This window comes from Triticum aestivum, chromosome 6B (assembly GCF_018294505.1).
Source record: "Triticum aestivum cultivar Chinese Spring chromosome 6B, IWGSC CS RefSeq v2.1, whole genome shotgun sequence".
Taxonomy (NCBI): Eukaryota; Viridiplantae; Streptophyta; class Magnoliopsida; order Poales; family Poaceae; genus Triticum; species Triticum aestivum.
Window position 1 is genome coordinate 51018618 of NC_057810.1, and position 11777 is coordinate 51030394.

Sequence of the window (11777 nt, forward strand, 5' to 3'; positions counted from 1 at the left end):
ATATTTAGTAAGAACTAGTTGAATTAATAAAACTAGTTGAACATGTCATATTTGTTGTTATTTTTTAGTTTAAGCAATTATTCGGGATGTATTAGTGATAACTTATATGGTTTCAGGTGACCACCGTCGTCCCCGTCACCGACCCCCTCCGACATCCCCGCCGTCGTCCCAGTCACCGACCCCCTCCGACATCGAGGTGAGACCAGCCAAATATCCTTGTATATCTTGTGTTGTTGCTCAAATAGGATATGTGGTTGCCCAAGTGGCCGTTCATGTTCAGTTTACATCTCCGAGTGGCCTATGTTTTGCCGGAGTGTTGATTAATTTCCGTTCCGGCAAATTTCAGGCGCTCGATATGTCCTTTTTTAGCAAAGGTCATGCCGGATTTTTTCGTGAATTCTGGCATGACTTGTGCTAGAATATGTACAAGTTTAATCTTTGAATTATGATTGTAGGAAATGTCGTACTCGGACGACGACAGTCTCCCGGGGGAGTGTAGCTGGTGCCACGACGATCGAGGTATGTGCGACAGGTTCGTTCGGCTGGACGAAGATCGGCGCTTCAGCATTAAGCTCGAGGAGACCTTCGATTGTGAAACGGTACGCAACAACGACAAGTGTTTTTTTCGTAATTAAGCATGACTTCAACTATTTCAACGTCTAATTTTCATATTTTACAATTCGACTAGCTTATCCCATGCCATGCAAGACGCTATGTCTTGGAGAGGATGGGTTTTGAAGACCATGAAAATTTCGAAACAAAGAAAATACACCTAAGGACCCATCATGATATGGATTTTGAAGTAAATCTGTGCAATGCTCAGAGCGTAACCCATTTTGGTTGCCAAAATTGGGAAGCACTTTGCAAAATGTATGGTTTTTATGAGGGTATGATTGTCACCATGGATCTTGGTGATCCTGACATCGAGCAAGACAATATGGACATTTGGGTCCTTGTTGATACGCTTCCGATTGTACCGCTATGTGAGTTTCTCAAACATAGTTATTAACTAATTTATATTGTTTATTTCAAAATAGTTGATAGCTTATTTCCATTGACAGCTTATTTTGATTCTTCAAAGACTGTGCGGAAGATGGTAGATAAAACCCACTACACCGATGGCACCGAATTAACGTATAAGGAGAAAAATCATCTGATCGCATTTTGTACTCTTCTTGAGAATTACAATGACTATTATCGAACTCCTCCAAATTATGGTGAATACGTGCCACTAGTGCATGTGTTGAACCACGGTAACTTCTCTGGAGATACCCTGGTAAGATTTTTTACTATTACGACATCCGTGCATCTTTTGCATACTTCTAAAACTAGTACATCATTGCTAACTACGAAGTTATTATTATGTTTTTCAACAGAAACTCCCGATGGATTGTGTGCCTCATCTGATGTCTCTGCATGGTCGCCTCTCAGTTCTGAACATACTGCCAGGTAAATCTACGGAGCTCACCTGTGCATATCGGATTTCTAAAACCCGTGAACACATGTTCATCAAAGAATGGAAGAAATGTATGGACATTCGCAAGGAGGTTCTTGGAAGTAACATTCAGCGAAAGGCAAGAATTGGAGACAGGCTAATCTCCATTCTCCATAATGGAGAGTCAGGGGCTATCTTGTTTTTTGCTATTTTACCTTAGAAAATGTAGTAGGTCTTAATCGAATGTAATAGGTTCTATGAGGTACAATATGTTTATTATGTGGTAATGTGTTAGAGTTGATAATGATGATCTTGAGGAGGTGTTATGTGATGTCAATGATGAAAACGATGATCTTGAGGAGGTGTTATATGACAATGATGTATTATGATGATAAGATGTTAATGATATGATGATTATGATGATATTATTATATTATTGGGTGAAAGAACCGCGGATTAGTTTCAAGTGGATGGACATCCAGTTGAAACTAGTCCACGGTTCTTTCACCCCATGGTGTAATAACTCATTATTATGTAAAAACAATCTCTAAATCCCTGTTGTATGAAAACTTGTGTAAAGGTGTATGAATACAACATGAAATAAAAAAAAAATACTAAATAATAGTAGTAGCGCGGGAGAGGAGAAGCGCTACTACTAATTACCAGTAGCGCTGTTCTGAAGAAGCGCTACTACTAAGTCAATTTACCAGTAGCGTGGGTCTAGGCGCGCTATTGCTAAGCATTAGCTGTAGCGCCTTATCAGTAGCGCTCCTGCCCGCGCTACTGATAGGCCTAAAACCCGCGCTGCGGCTAGGCTTTTCCCTAGTAGTGATGCACTGCACACACAGATTGCTAATATCAGTTAAAATGCTTAGCTCATTAGAAGTATGTTCTAAAAAGGATCGACAAACAACTAGAGAATTTACACCCCAATCATTCTATGCTTCCAAGTTGAACTAGTGAACATTATTAGTGAGACCTCAACACTGGATTTCAAACAACATTGAGCCATGCGAGGCCACCACCGCTGAGATGCCCCCCTTCATCAGACTCCATCTGTTTCTACTCCAGACTTCAGTGCAGGTGCACCTTGCCAACTTTCTCCCGACAACCTTTTCTAGATCCCGCACGCTTACAGTGATCTTCCTGCTCGCACTGTCGAGGTTGACGATAGCAACGTAGATCTCTCCTGCTTCCATGCAAGAAGAAGAATCAGCCAAAGAAAAGGGACACTTATTCGCCAAATGTGCATTGGCAAAGAAGCATGCTGCTTAGATAAAAGTACCTTTGTCTCCAATTGCTGTCCATGCTCGTGCTGCAGTAGTTTCATTCTCTGTTGCGTCAAACAAAAGTGTTACTTAGGTAAAAATAGCGATTAATTTACGGTGAAACGGTGTGGAGTAACTTGTACCTCCTTCCTTGCTGGATCGCATTGTAGCACACAACCCTGAGTAGCTGCTTACAAGCTGTCCATTCTCTGTTAGCTCCCAGACCCGCCATTGTTATTGGTAAAAATTGATCAACCACGACTTTGTTGGCGCCGCCTCCTTGCAGCACCGCTTCTTCCTCACACAACTCTCTCAGCTCAAAGTTTCTCTCAAGGACACACTCACCATAGAAGAACTCAAAGAAACACACACGCACACAGGCACCAGGGAGAAAGAGACATGGCTTTGTCATGAAGCATTTTCTCCATGGTGTATCACACTGGCTACATTGTTTCTGTGCCCAACCGGCTACCTTTTCTCATTCATCAGTCCAACTTAAATACCCAATACAATAGACTCACACGTAGCCAACGCAACAACCTGCCCGGTTCTCATGCCATGCACCCCACGACTTGATCCACTAATCAACTGACCTATGCACTAACTACTAGCTACATGCATGCACGCGTACAGCACCGGAGCAATCTCTCCACTCCTAGAAGGGCTCCACTAGCTAACTAACTCAGCCATATGAGCTGGACCCGGAGCGCGCGCACGCACGGGACACCAATGTCACAGGCATGGCTTATTGCCAACAGACTTAAGTTCATTTCCAAAGTTAAATGATAAAATGTCCATTTTCTGGTTATTATGACAGCTAAATAGCAATTTCATGACACAAAATGCTCCACAAAATTCTGCATTTCAGCCTCACTCTACATGGACCCTGTTTCTCTTACCAGGATACCAACACTTCTTCTTCAGTACAACCCCCTGGAAACATCAACGGTCCAGATCGTCCTATACCCCTTCGCCTGAAAACTTAAAAAAGGGTAGGATGGTCATTGCCCCTGCCCCTCCCCTCAGTCCCGCCCCCGCGACGTACCCGCGCGGCCCGTCGACGTACGTACGTGTACGCGCTTTTTTTTTACTGTGGCGACGTACGTTATTTTTACCGCGTCGGTGGTCAAGCGCGTCGGTGGTCAAACCGCGCGTCGCCCGGTGAAAGCGCGTCGTGGCGCGTGAACTGCGGCCCGCCGCCCCGTCCCGTCCGTCCCCTCGTCTGCCGCCCCGTCCCCTCGTCTGCCGCACCGCCACCCTCGACTGCCGTCGAATTAGTAGCCCAACCACCCGTCCACCCGCTGCCCCGCCGTCTCCCTATAAATCGCACCCCCGTCCGCCCATCGCCGCAAACACCGCTCCTCCCCGCCCGTCGCCGCAAACGCCGCTCCTCCCCCGTCTCCACCTCCCAAAAGGCCGCCGGCGACATGTCGTTCCACGGCGGCAGCAGCTCCGGCACCGGCGGCGACGACAGACCCAGCGCGTGGCCGTCGAGCCTGAGCACGCCGGAGACGGAGGAGCTTTACCGGTTCGGGCTCCTCGTGCCGCCGGGTTGTCGTCTTCCGCACGACTGGAAACTCGACAAGGAAGGCTACCCGAGGCGCGGGCCCGGCGCCATCGCGGAGGAGAAGCGGACCGGCGGCCGCAACAACATCGCCGGCCGTCACGCGTTCTGGGACGGCAAAGACTACGCCGCCGTCATCGGCGCGTACCGGCTGGCGGAGTCCGGCGTCACGCCAGACCTCATCAGCGACCGTCGCCGCCTTCTTGTCCCGCGCCCCCGTCCAGCAGCGAGAGGCCGTCGGGCTCCTCCACCACCTGCGCCTGCGCCCGCCGATCCCCCCGCCCCGCCAGAGGTGGAACTGCCGCCGGAGCAGTTGGTTCTTCGGGAGGACGGCGATCCCGACGATACGCCGGGTTACCTCGTCGCCCTGCGCGCGTCGGTGGCTGCAGCGGCGGCTGCAGAGGCGGCGGCTGCTGCAAGGGAGGCCGCCGAGCAGGCGGCAGCGATCCAGGCGGCGGCGGCGATTCCGCCAGTGGTCCCATAGGCGGAAGCGGAGGCGTCGGAGTCGTCGGACGACGACGTCGTCGACTGGGAGCGGTTAGCCTAGGTCAGCGACAACGATGACGACGACGGCGGGGGTGACGGCGGTGACGGCGCGGAGGTCATCGATCTGTTGGCTAGCGACGAGGAGGAGGAGTAGTTTTTTTAAATGTTCTAAGTATGAACTATGTATCGTTCAGATTCGGAAAAACTCGTTTCGTTTCGGTAGTGTTGAATGGACTATGTAAAATATCTCTATGTTCAATCTAGTTTGTTTGAGTCTTGTTTTAATTTGTCTTCAAAGTTTGTTCAAAAAATTACCTAAATATTGAACGCTTATTTTGAGAAAAATTGAAAATTTTCCGACCCATGCATAAAAATGTTCACAATATATTTAAAAAATTTGCATCGAATATACATAGCACAGAATAAGGTATGCAATAATCGAAAAATTGTAGAATAAAAAAATCATGAAAACACATAAAATAAAAAATAAAAAGTGTATCTAAATGTTTATAAAGTATTTTAGAAATGTTCAGATTTTGTTAAAATATATCCATATAGTAAAGCCGGTGGATGCAAAAATTGAAATTTTGAAAAAAAAAATATAACAAATAAAAAACAAAAAAAGTTAAAAAGGTGAGATATTTTAATTCATTAACATTTTCTGAAATATTATTAAATTCATTAACATTTATGAATTAGAGAATATTTCTAAATTCATTAACATATATGAATACAAGAATTTTTAAATTCATTTACATTTTCCGAAATATTTTTAAATTCTTTAAATTTATGAACCAGAGAATATTTATAATTCATTAATATTTATGAATCCGAGAATTTTTGAATTCATTAACATTATCTGAAATAGTTTTAAATTCATTAACATTTATGATTTTTCTGGAATATTTTTAAATATTTGTAAACCAACTTTTTAAATATTTTCCGGAAAATCGTAGAAAATCCATACGGACTCGAAACAGGACAAATTTTTGCGTGCGTGCCCTGCTAGGGCACAGTAGCATGTGGAAAAAAATTGGGCACGTTTGGCGGATGCGAAGCGGAGACGTGCGACCGAGGGTCCCCTCCGGCCATACCGAAACCACCCCCTTCCACAGCAAGTACTTGAGTGGTTTGACGGATTGCACCCAACTTTTGCCAGCGCGTGTGGGGCCCCACCCGGGCACCCCACGGCCAAAATGAACGAAATCCGACAACGAACGTACGTTGCGTCACGTCCGGGCAGTATTTTCTGGGTTTTCGGCCCGGAAAATCGTAGAAAATCCATACGGACTCGAAACGGGACAAATTTTTGCGTGCGTGCCCTGCTAGGGCACAATAGCACGTGGAAAAAAATTGGGCACGTTTGGCGGATGCGAAGCGGAGAGTGCGACCGAGGGGCCGCTCTGGCCATACCAAAATCACCCCCTTCCACAACAAGTACCTGAGCGGTTTGACGGATTGCACCCAACTTTGCCAGCACGTGTGGGGCCCCACCCGAGCACCCCACGGCCAAAATGAACGAAATCCGACAACGAACGCACGTTGCGTCATGTCCGGGCAGTATTTTCTGGGTTTTCGGTCCGGAAAATCGTAGAAAATCCATACGAACTCGAAACGGGACAAATTTTTCCGTGCATGTCCTGGTAGGGCATAGTAACACCCGGAAAAAAATTGGGCACGTTTGGCGGATGCGAAGCGGAGACGTGCGACCGAGGGTCCCCTCCGGCCATACCGAACCCACCCCCTTCCACAACAAGTACCTGAGCGGTTTGACGGATTGCACCCAACTTTTGCCAGCGCGTATGGGGCCCTACCCGGGCACCCCATGGCCAAAATGAACGAAATCCGACAATGAACGCACGTTGCGTCACGTCCGGGCAGTATTTTCTGGGTTTTCGGCCCGGAAAATCGTAGAAAATCCATACGGACTCGAAACGGGACAAATTTTTGCGTGCGTGCCCTGCTAGGGCACAGTAGCACGTGGAAAAAATTGGGCACGTTTGGCGGATGCGAAGCGGAGACGTGCGACCGAGGGTCCCCTCCGGTCATACCGAAACCACCCCCTTCCACAGCAAGTACCTGAGCGGTTTGACGGATTGCACCCAACTTTTGCCAGCGCGTGTGGGGCCCCACCCGGGCACCCCACAGCCAAAATGAACGAAATCCGACAACGAACACACGTTGCGTCACGTCCGGGCAGTATTTTCTAGGTTTTCAGCTCGGAAAATCGTAGAAAATCCATACGGACTCGAAACGGGACAAATTTTTGCGTGCGTGCCCTGCTAGGGCACAGTAGCACGTGGAAAAAAATTGGGCATGTTTGGCAGATGCGAAGCGGAGACGTACGACCGAGGGTCCCCTCCGGCCATACCGAAACCACCCCCTTCCACAGCAAGTACCTGAGTGGTTTGACGGATTGCACCCAACTTTTGCCAGCGCGTGTGGGGCCCCACCCGGGCGCCCCACGGTCAAAATGAATGAAATCCCGACAGCGAACGCACGTTGTGTCACATCCGGGCAGTATTTTCTGGGTTTTCGGCCCAGAAAATCGTAGAAATCCATACGGACTCGAAACGGGACAAATTTTTGCGTGCGTGCCCTGCTATGGACCGGATTTTGAGTGAGATGAATGAGCTTCGGAAGGAAATGCTTCGTTTGCTAGAGTTATGCGCACAGGTAACAATTGAGCACGTCACTTTAATGTCCATCACTGAATTGAAGAACTAAGTTGAAATGTTTTCTTGCAGAGGATGATTGAGAAACTGAAAAAAACCGGCGTCTTCTACAAACCCAGTAACCTGGAGGAGGACGAAGAGAATCTGTACGGAGGCATTAATGAGTCTTCAAACGATGGTGGACGTCCGAAAAAAGAGTTTGTATATCAAAAAGATGATTCAGACCGGTTCCGCACACCTTCCAAAATGAATTTGCAAAAGGATGATGACGGCGATGTAACTTCTCGTGGAAACACACCTTTTTACTGCACACCTGAGTACTCGGATAGTTTCAAGGGTGATATGGATGATCCTATCCAAGTACCAAAGGTATCAGATGAAAAAGCTGCCACATCTTTAGAGACAGACGAAATCGCATCGCATGCGTCGCTTGGTTCTCAAGGAGTACAAGAGGAAGTGGAGGAGGTTACTGGCAGGCGCAAGCGCAAAGGATCACAACATGTCAAGTCTCCTTATGTGATCCCTAAACCGGACAAGCGTGCAAAACGTTCTGTGAAAGTAAGTAAGTTTTTTGTTTTTCTAATTGTTCTTGCGTAATAATTATTTATATATTTGCGTTTATAATTATTTGAGTTGTGTGTTACAGAATTGTTCCAAAATGGTGGTGTTAACAAATCTAGTGATGAGTATGATGTGGTGAAAGCGTCCATCAAGTACGTGCGTGCGCATGAGCATTCAGAAAAACATGAGAAAACAGAAATTTTCAATGATGGCATGGAAGAAGGTCTCACTCTGCGGAGAGCTTGTCAGATTATTAACCATGAGTGGCTAAGTGGCGACGTAAGTTAATTTCATATATTGTTTTACAATTGATTCAAAAATACCATTGTTAAATCTGACACATTATTTATAGGTAATTAATGCATACTCATCATATTTGGCCGACAAAGTTAACGATGATCGTTTCATATTGACAACTTGGAGGATACATTGGTTGCTTCATATTAGACCTGGAAAGAAGACCGCCGGTAACGATTATGAAGCAGAGTCGCATAGTAATGGACCCGTGAATAGATGTGAGGACGAGTATTTCAAAAAATCAAAGGTAAGTTTGATTGGTTACACGGTACATACATATGATAGTATGTGCTGATTGTGTTTTATGGTCCTTGTGATGCAGACTTACATTCCTCTAAACAAGCAAAACAATCACTGGATTACTGTCATCATGCATAGCGGGAAGAGAGAGTTTCAGGTTCTTGACTCGTTGATGACCGGAAAACTTGACAATGTTACTAGAGAACTCGTTGAGGACCTGGTAGGTTTAACTTTCAAATGTGCATTTGGTAACATTCGTTTTCTTTAGTACACTGAATGACATTCTTTCCACCATGTTTATTATATCTTTAGAGAAAACAACTAGCAGAAGATATCCAATAAGCAAATGCAACCGGAATTGTGAATTATCCGGATGTTTCCAATTGGCCTATTCAAACATATGACATGCCAAAACAACATGATGGGTGAGTTCTTACTTTGACAGAATGTCGGTCTTGTATGTACAGTAGATATTTAATCTTCGTAAATTGTATGTGTTGGGTTTCGTAGTAATTTCAAAAATTTTCCTACGCGCACACAGGATCATGTGATGCATAGCAACGAGGGGAGAGTGTTGTCTACGTACCCAACGCAGACCGACTGCGGAAGCGATGACACGACGTAGAGGAAGTAGTCGTACGTCTTCACGATCCAACCGATCAAGCACCGAAACTACGGCACCTCCGAGTTCGAGCACACGTTCAGCCCGATGACGATCCCCGGACTCCGATCCAGCAAAGTGTCGGGGAAGAGTTTCGTCAGCACGACGGCGTGGTGACGATCTTGATGAACTACAGCAGCAGGGCTTCGCCTAAACTCCGCTACAGTATTATCGAGGTATATGGTGGCAGGGGGCACCGCACACGGCTAAGGAATAGATCACGTGGATCAACTTGTGTCTATGGGGTGCCCCCTGCCCCTGTATATAAAGGATGGAGGAGGAGGAGGCCGGCCAAGGCAAAGGTGCGGCCAGGATAGGGAGTCCTACTAGGACTCCAAGTCCTAGTAGGAGTCCACCAAGAGGGGAGGAAGGGAGAAGGAATAGGAGGAGAAGGAGAGGTGGCCGGCCCCTTTTTCCCTAGTCCAAATCGGACTAGAGGGGAGGGGGGGCGCAGCCTTTTTCTCCTCTTCCCACTAAAGCCCATCAAGGCCCAATACTCTTCCCCGTATTCCCGTAACCCCCCGGTACTCCGGAAAATACCCGAATCACTCGGAACCTTTCCGAACTCCGAATATAGTCGTCCAATATATCGATCTTTACGTCTCGACCATTTCGAGACTCCTCGTCATGTCCCCGATCTCATCCAGGACTCCGAACTCCTTCGGTACATCAAAACTCATAAACTCATAATATAACTGTCATCGAAACCTTAAGCGTGCGGACCCTACGGGTTCGAGAACAATGTAGACATGACCAAGACACGTTTCCGGTCAATAACCAATAGCGGGACCTGGATGCCCATATTGGCTCCTACATATTCTACGAAGATCTTTATCGGTCAGACCGCATAACGACATACGTTGTTCCCTTTGTCATCGGTATGTTACTTGCCCGAGATTTGATCGTCGGTATCCAATACCTAGTTCAATCTCGTTACCGGCAAGTCTCTTTACTCGTTCCGTAATACATCATCTCACAACTAACATATTAGTTGCAGTGCTTGCAAGGCTTATGTGATGTGCATTACCGAGAGGGCCCAGAGATACCTCTCCGACAATCGGAGTGACAAATCCTAATCTCAAAATACGCCAACCCAACATCTACCTTTGGAGACACCTGTAATGCTCCTTTATAATCACCCAGTTACGTTGTGACGTTTGGTAGCACCCAAAGTGTTCCTCCGGCAAACGGGAGTTGCATAATCTCATAGTCATAGGAACATGTATAAGTCATGAAGAAAGCAATAGCAACATACTAAACGATCAGGTGCTAAGCTAATGGAATGGGTCATGTCAATCAGATCATTCAACTAATGATGTGACCTCGTTAATCAAATAACAACTCATTGTTCATGGTCAGGAAACATAACCATCTTTGATTAACGAGCTAGTCAAGTAGAGGCATACTAGTGACACTCTGTTTGTCTATGTATTCACACATGTATTATGTTTCCGGTTAATACAATTCTAGCATGAATAATAAACATTTATCATGATATAAGGAAATAAATAATAACTTTATTATTGCCTCTAGGGCATATTTCCTTCAGTCTCCCACTTGCACTAGAGTCAATAATCTAGTTCACATCGCCATGTGATTTAACAGCAATAGTTCACATCACCATGTGATTAACACCCATAGTTCACATCGCTATGTGACCAACACCCAAAGGGTTTACTAGATTCAGTAATCTAGTTCACATTGCTATGTGATTAACACCCAAGGAGTACTAAGGTGTGATCATGTTTTGCTTGTGAGAGAATCTTAGTCAACGGGTATGTCATATACAGATCCGTAAGTATTTTGCGAATTCTATGTCTACAATGCTCTGCACGGAGCTACTCTAGCTAATTGCTCCCACTTTCAATATGTATCTAGATCAAGACTTAGAGTTATCTAGATTAGTGTCAAACTTGCATCGGCGTAACCTTTTACGACGAACCTTTTTCCATAATCGAGAAACATATCCTTATTCCACTAAGGACAATTTTGACCGCTCTCCAGTGATCTACTCCTAGATCACTATTGTACTCCCTTGCCAAACTCAGTGGTATGGCATACAATAGATCTGGTATACAGCATGGCATACTTTATAGAACCTATGACTGAGGCATAGGGAATGACTTTCATTCTCTTTCTATTTTCTGCTGTGATCGGGATTTGAGTCTTACTCAATTTCATACCTTTGCAACACAGGCAAGAACTCTTTCTTTAACTGTTCCATTTTGAACTATTTCAAAATCTTGCCAAGGTATGTAGTCATTGAAAATCTTATCAAGTGTCTTGATCTATCTCAATAGATCTTGATTCTCAATATATAAGTAGCTTTTACTGAGGTCTTTTCTTGAAAAACTTTTATTCAAGTATCCCTTTATGCTATCCAGAAATTCTATATCATTTCCAATCAATAATATGTCATCCACATATAATATCAGAAATGCTACAGAGCTCCCACTCACTTTCTTGTAAATACAGTCTTCTCCAAAAGTCTGTATAAAACCAAATGCTTTGATCACACTATCAAAACGTTTATTCCAACTCTGAGAGGCTTACACCAGTCCATAAATGGATCGCTGGAGCTTGCACACTT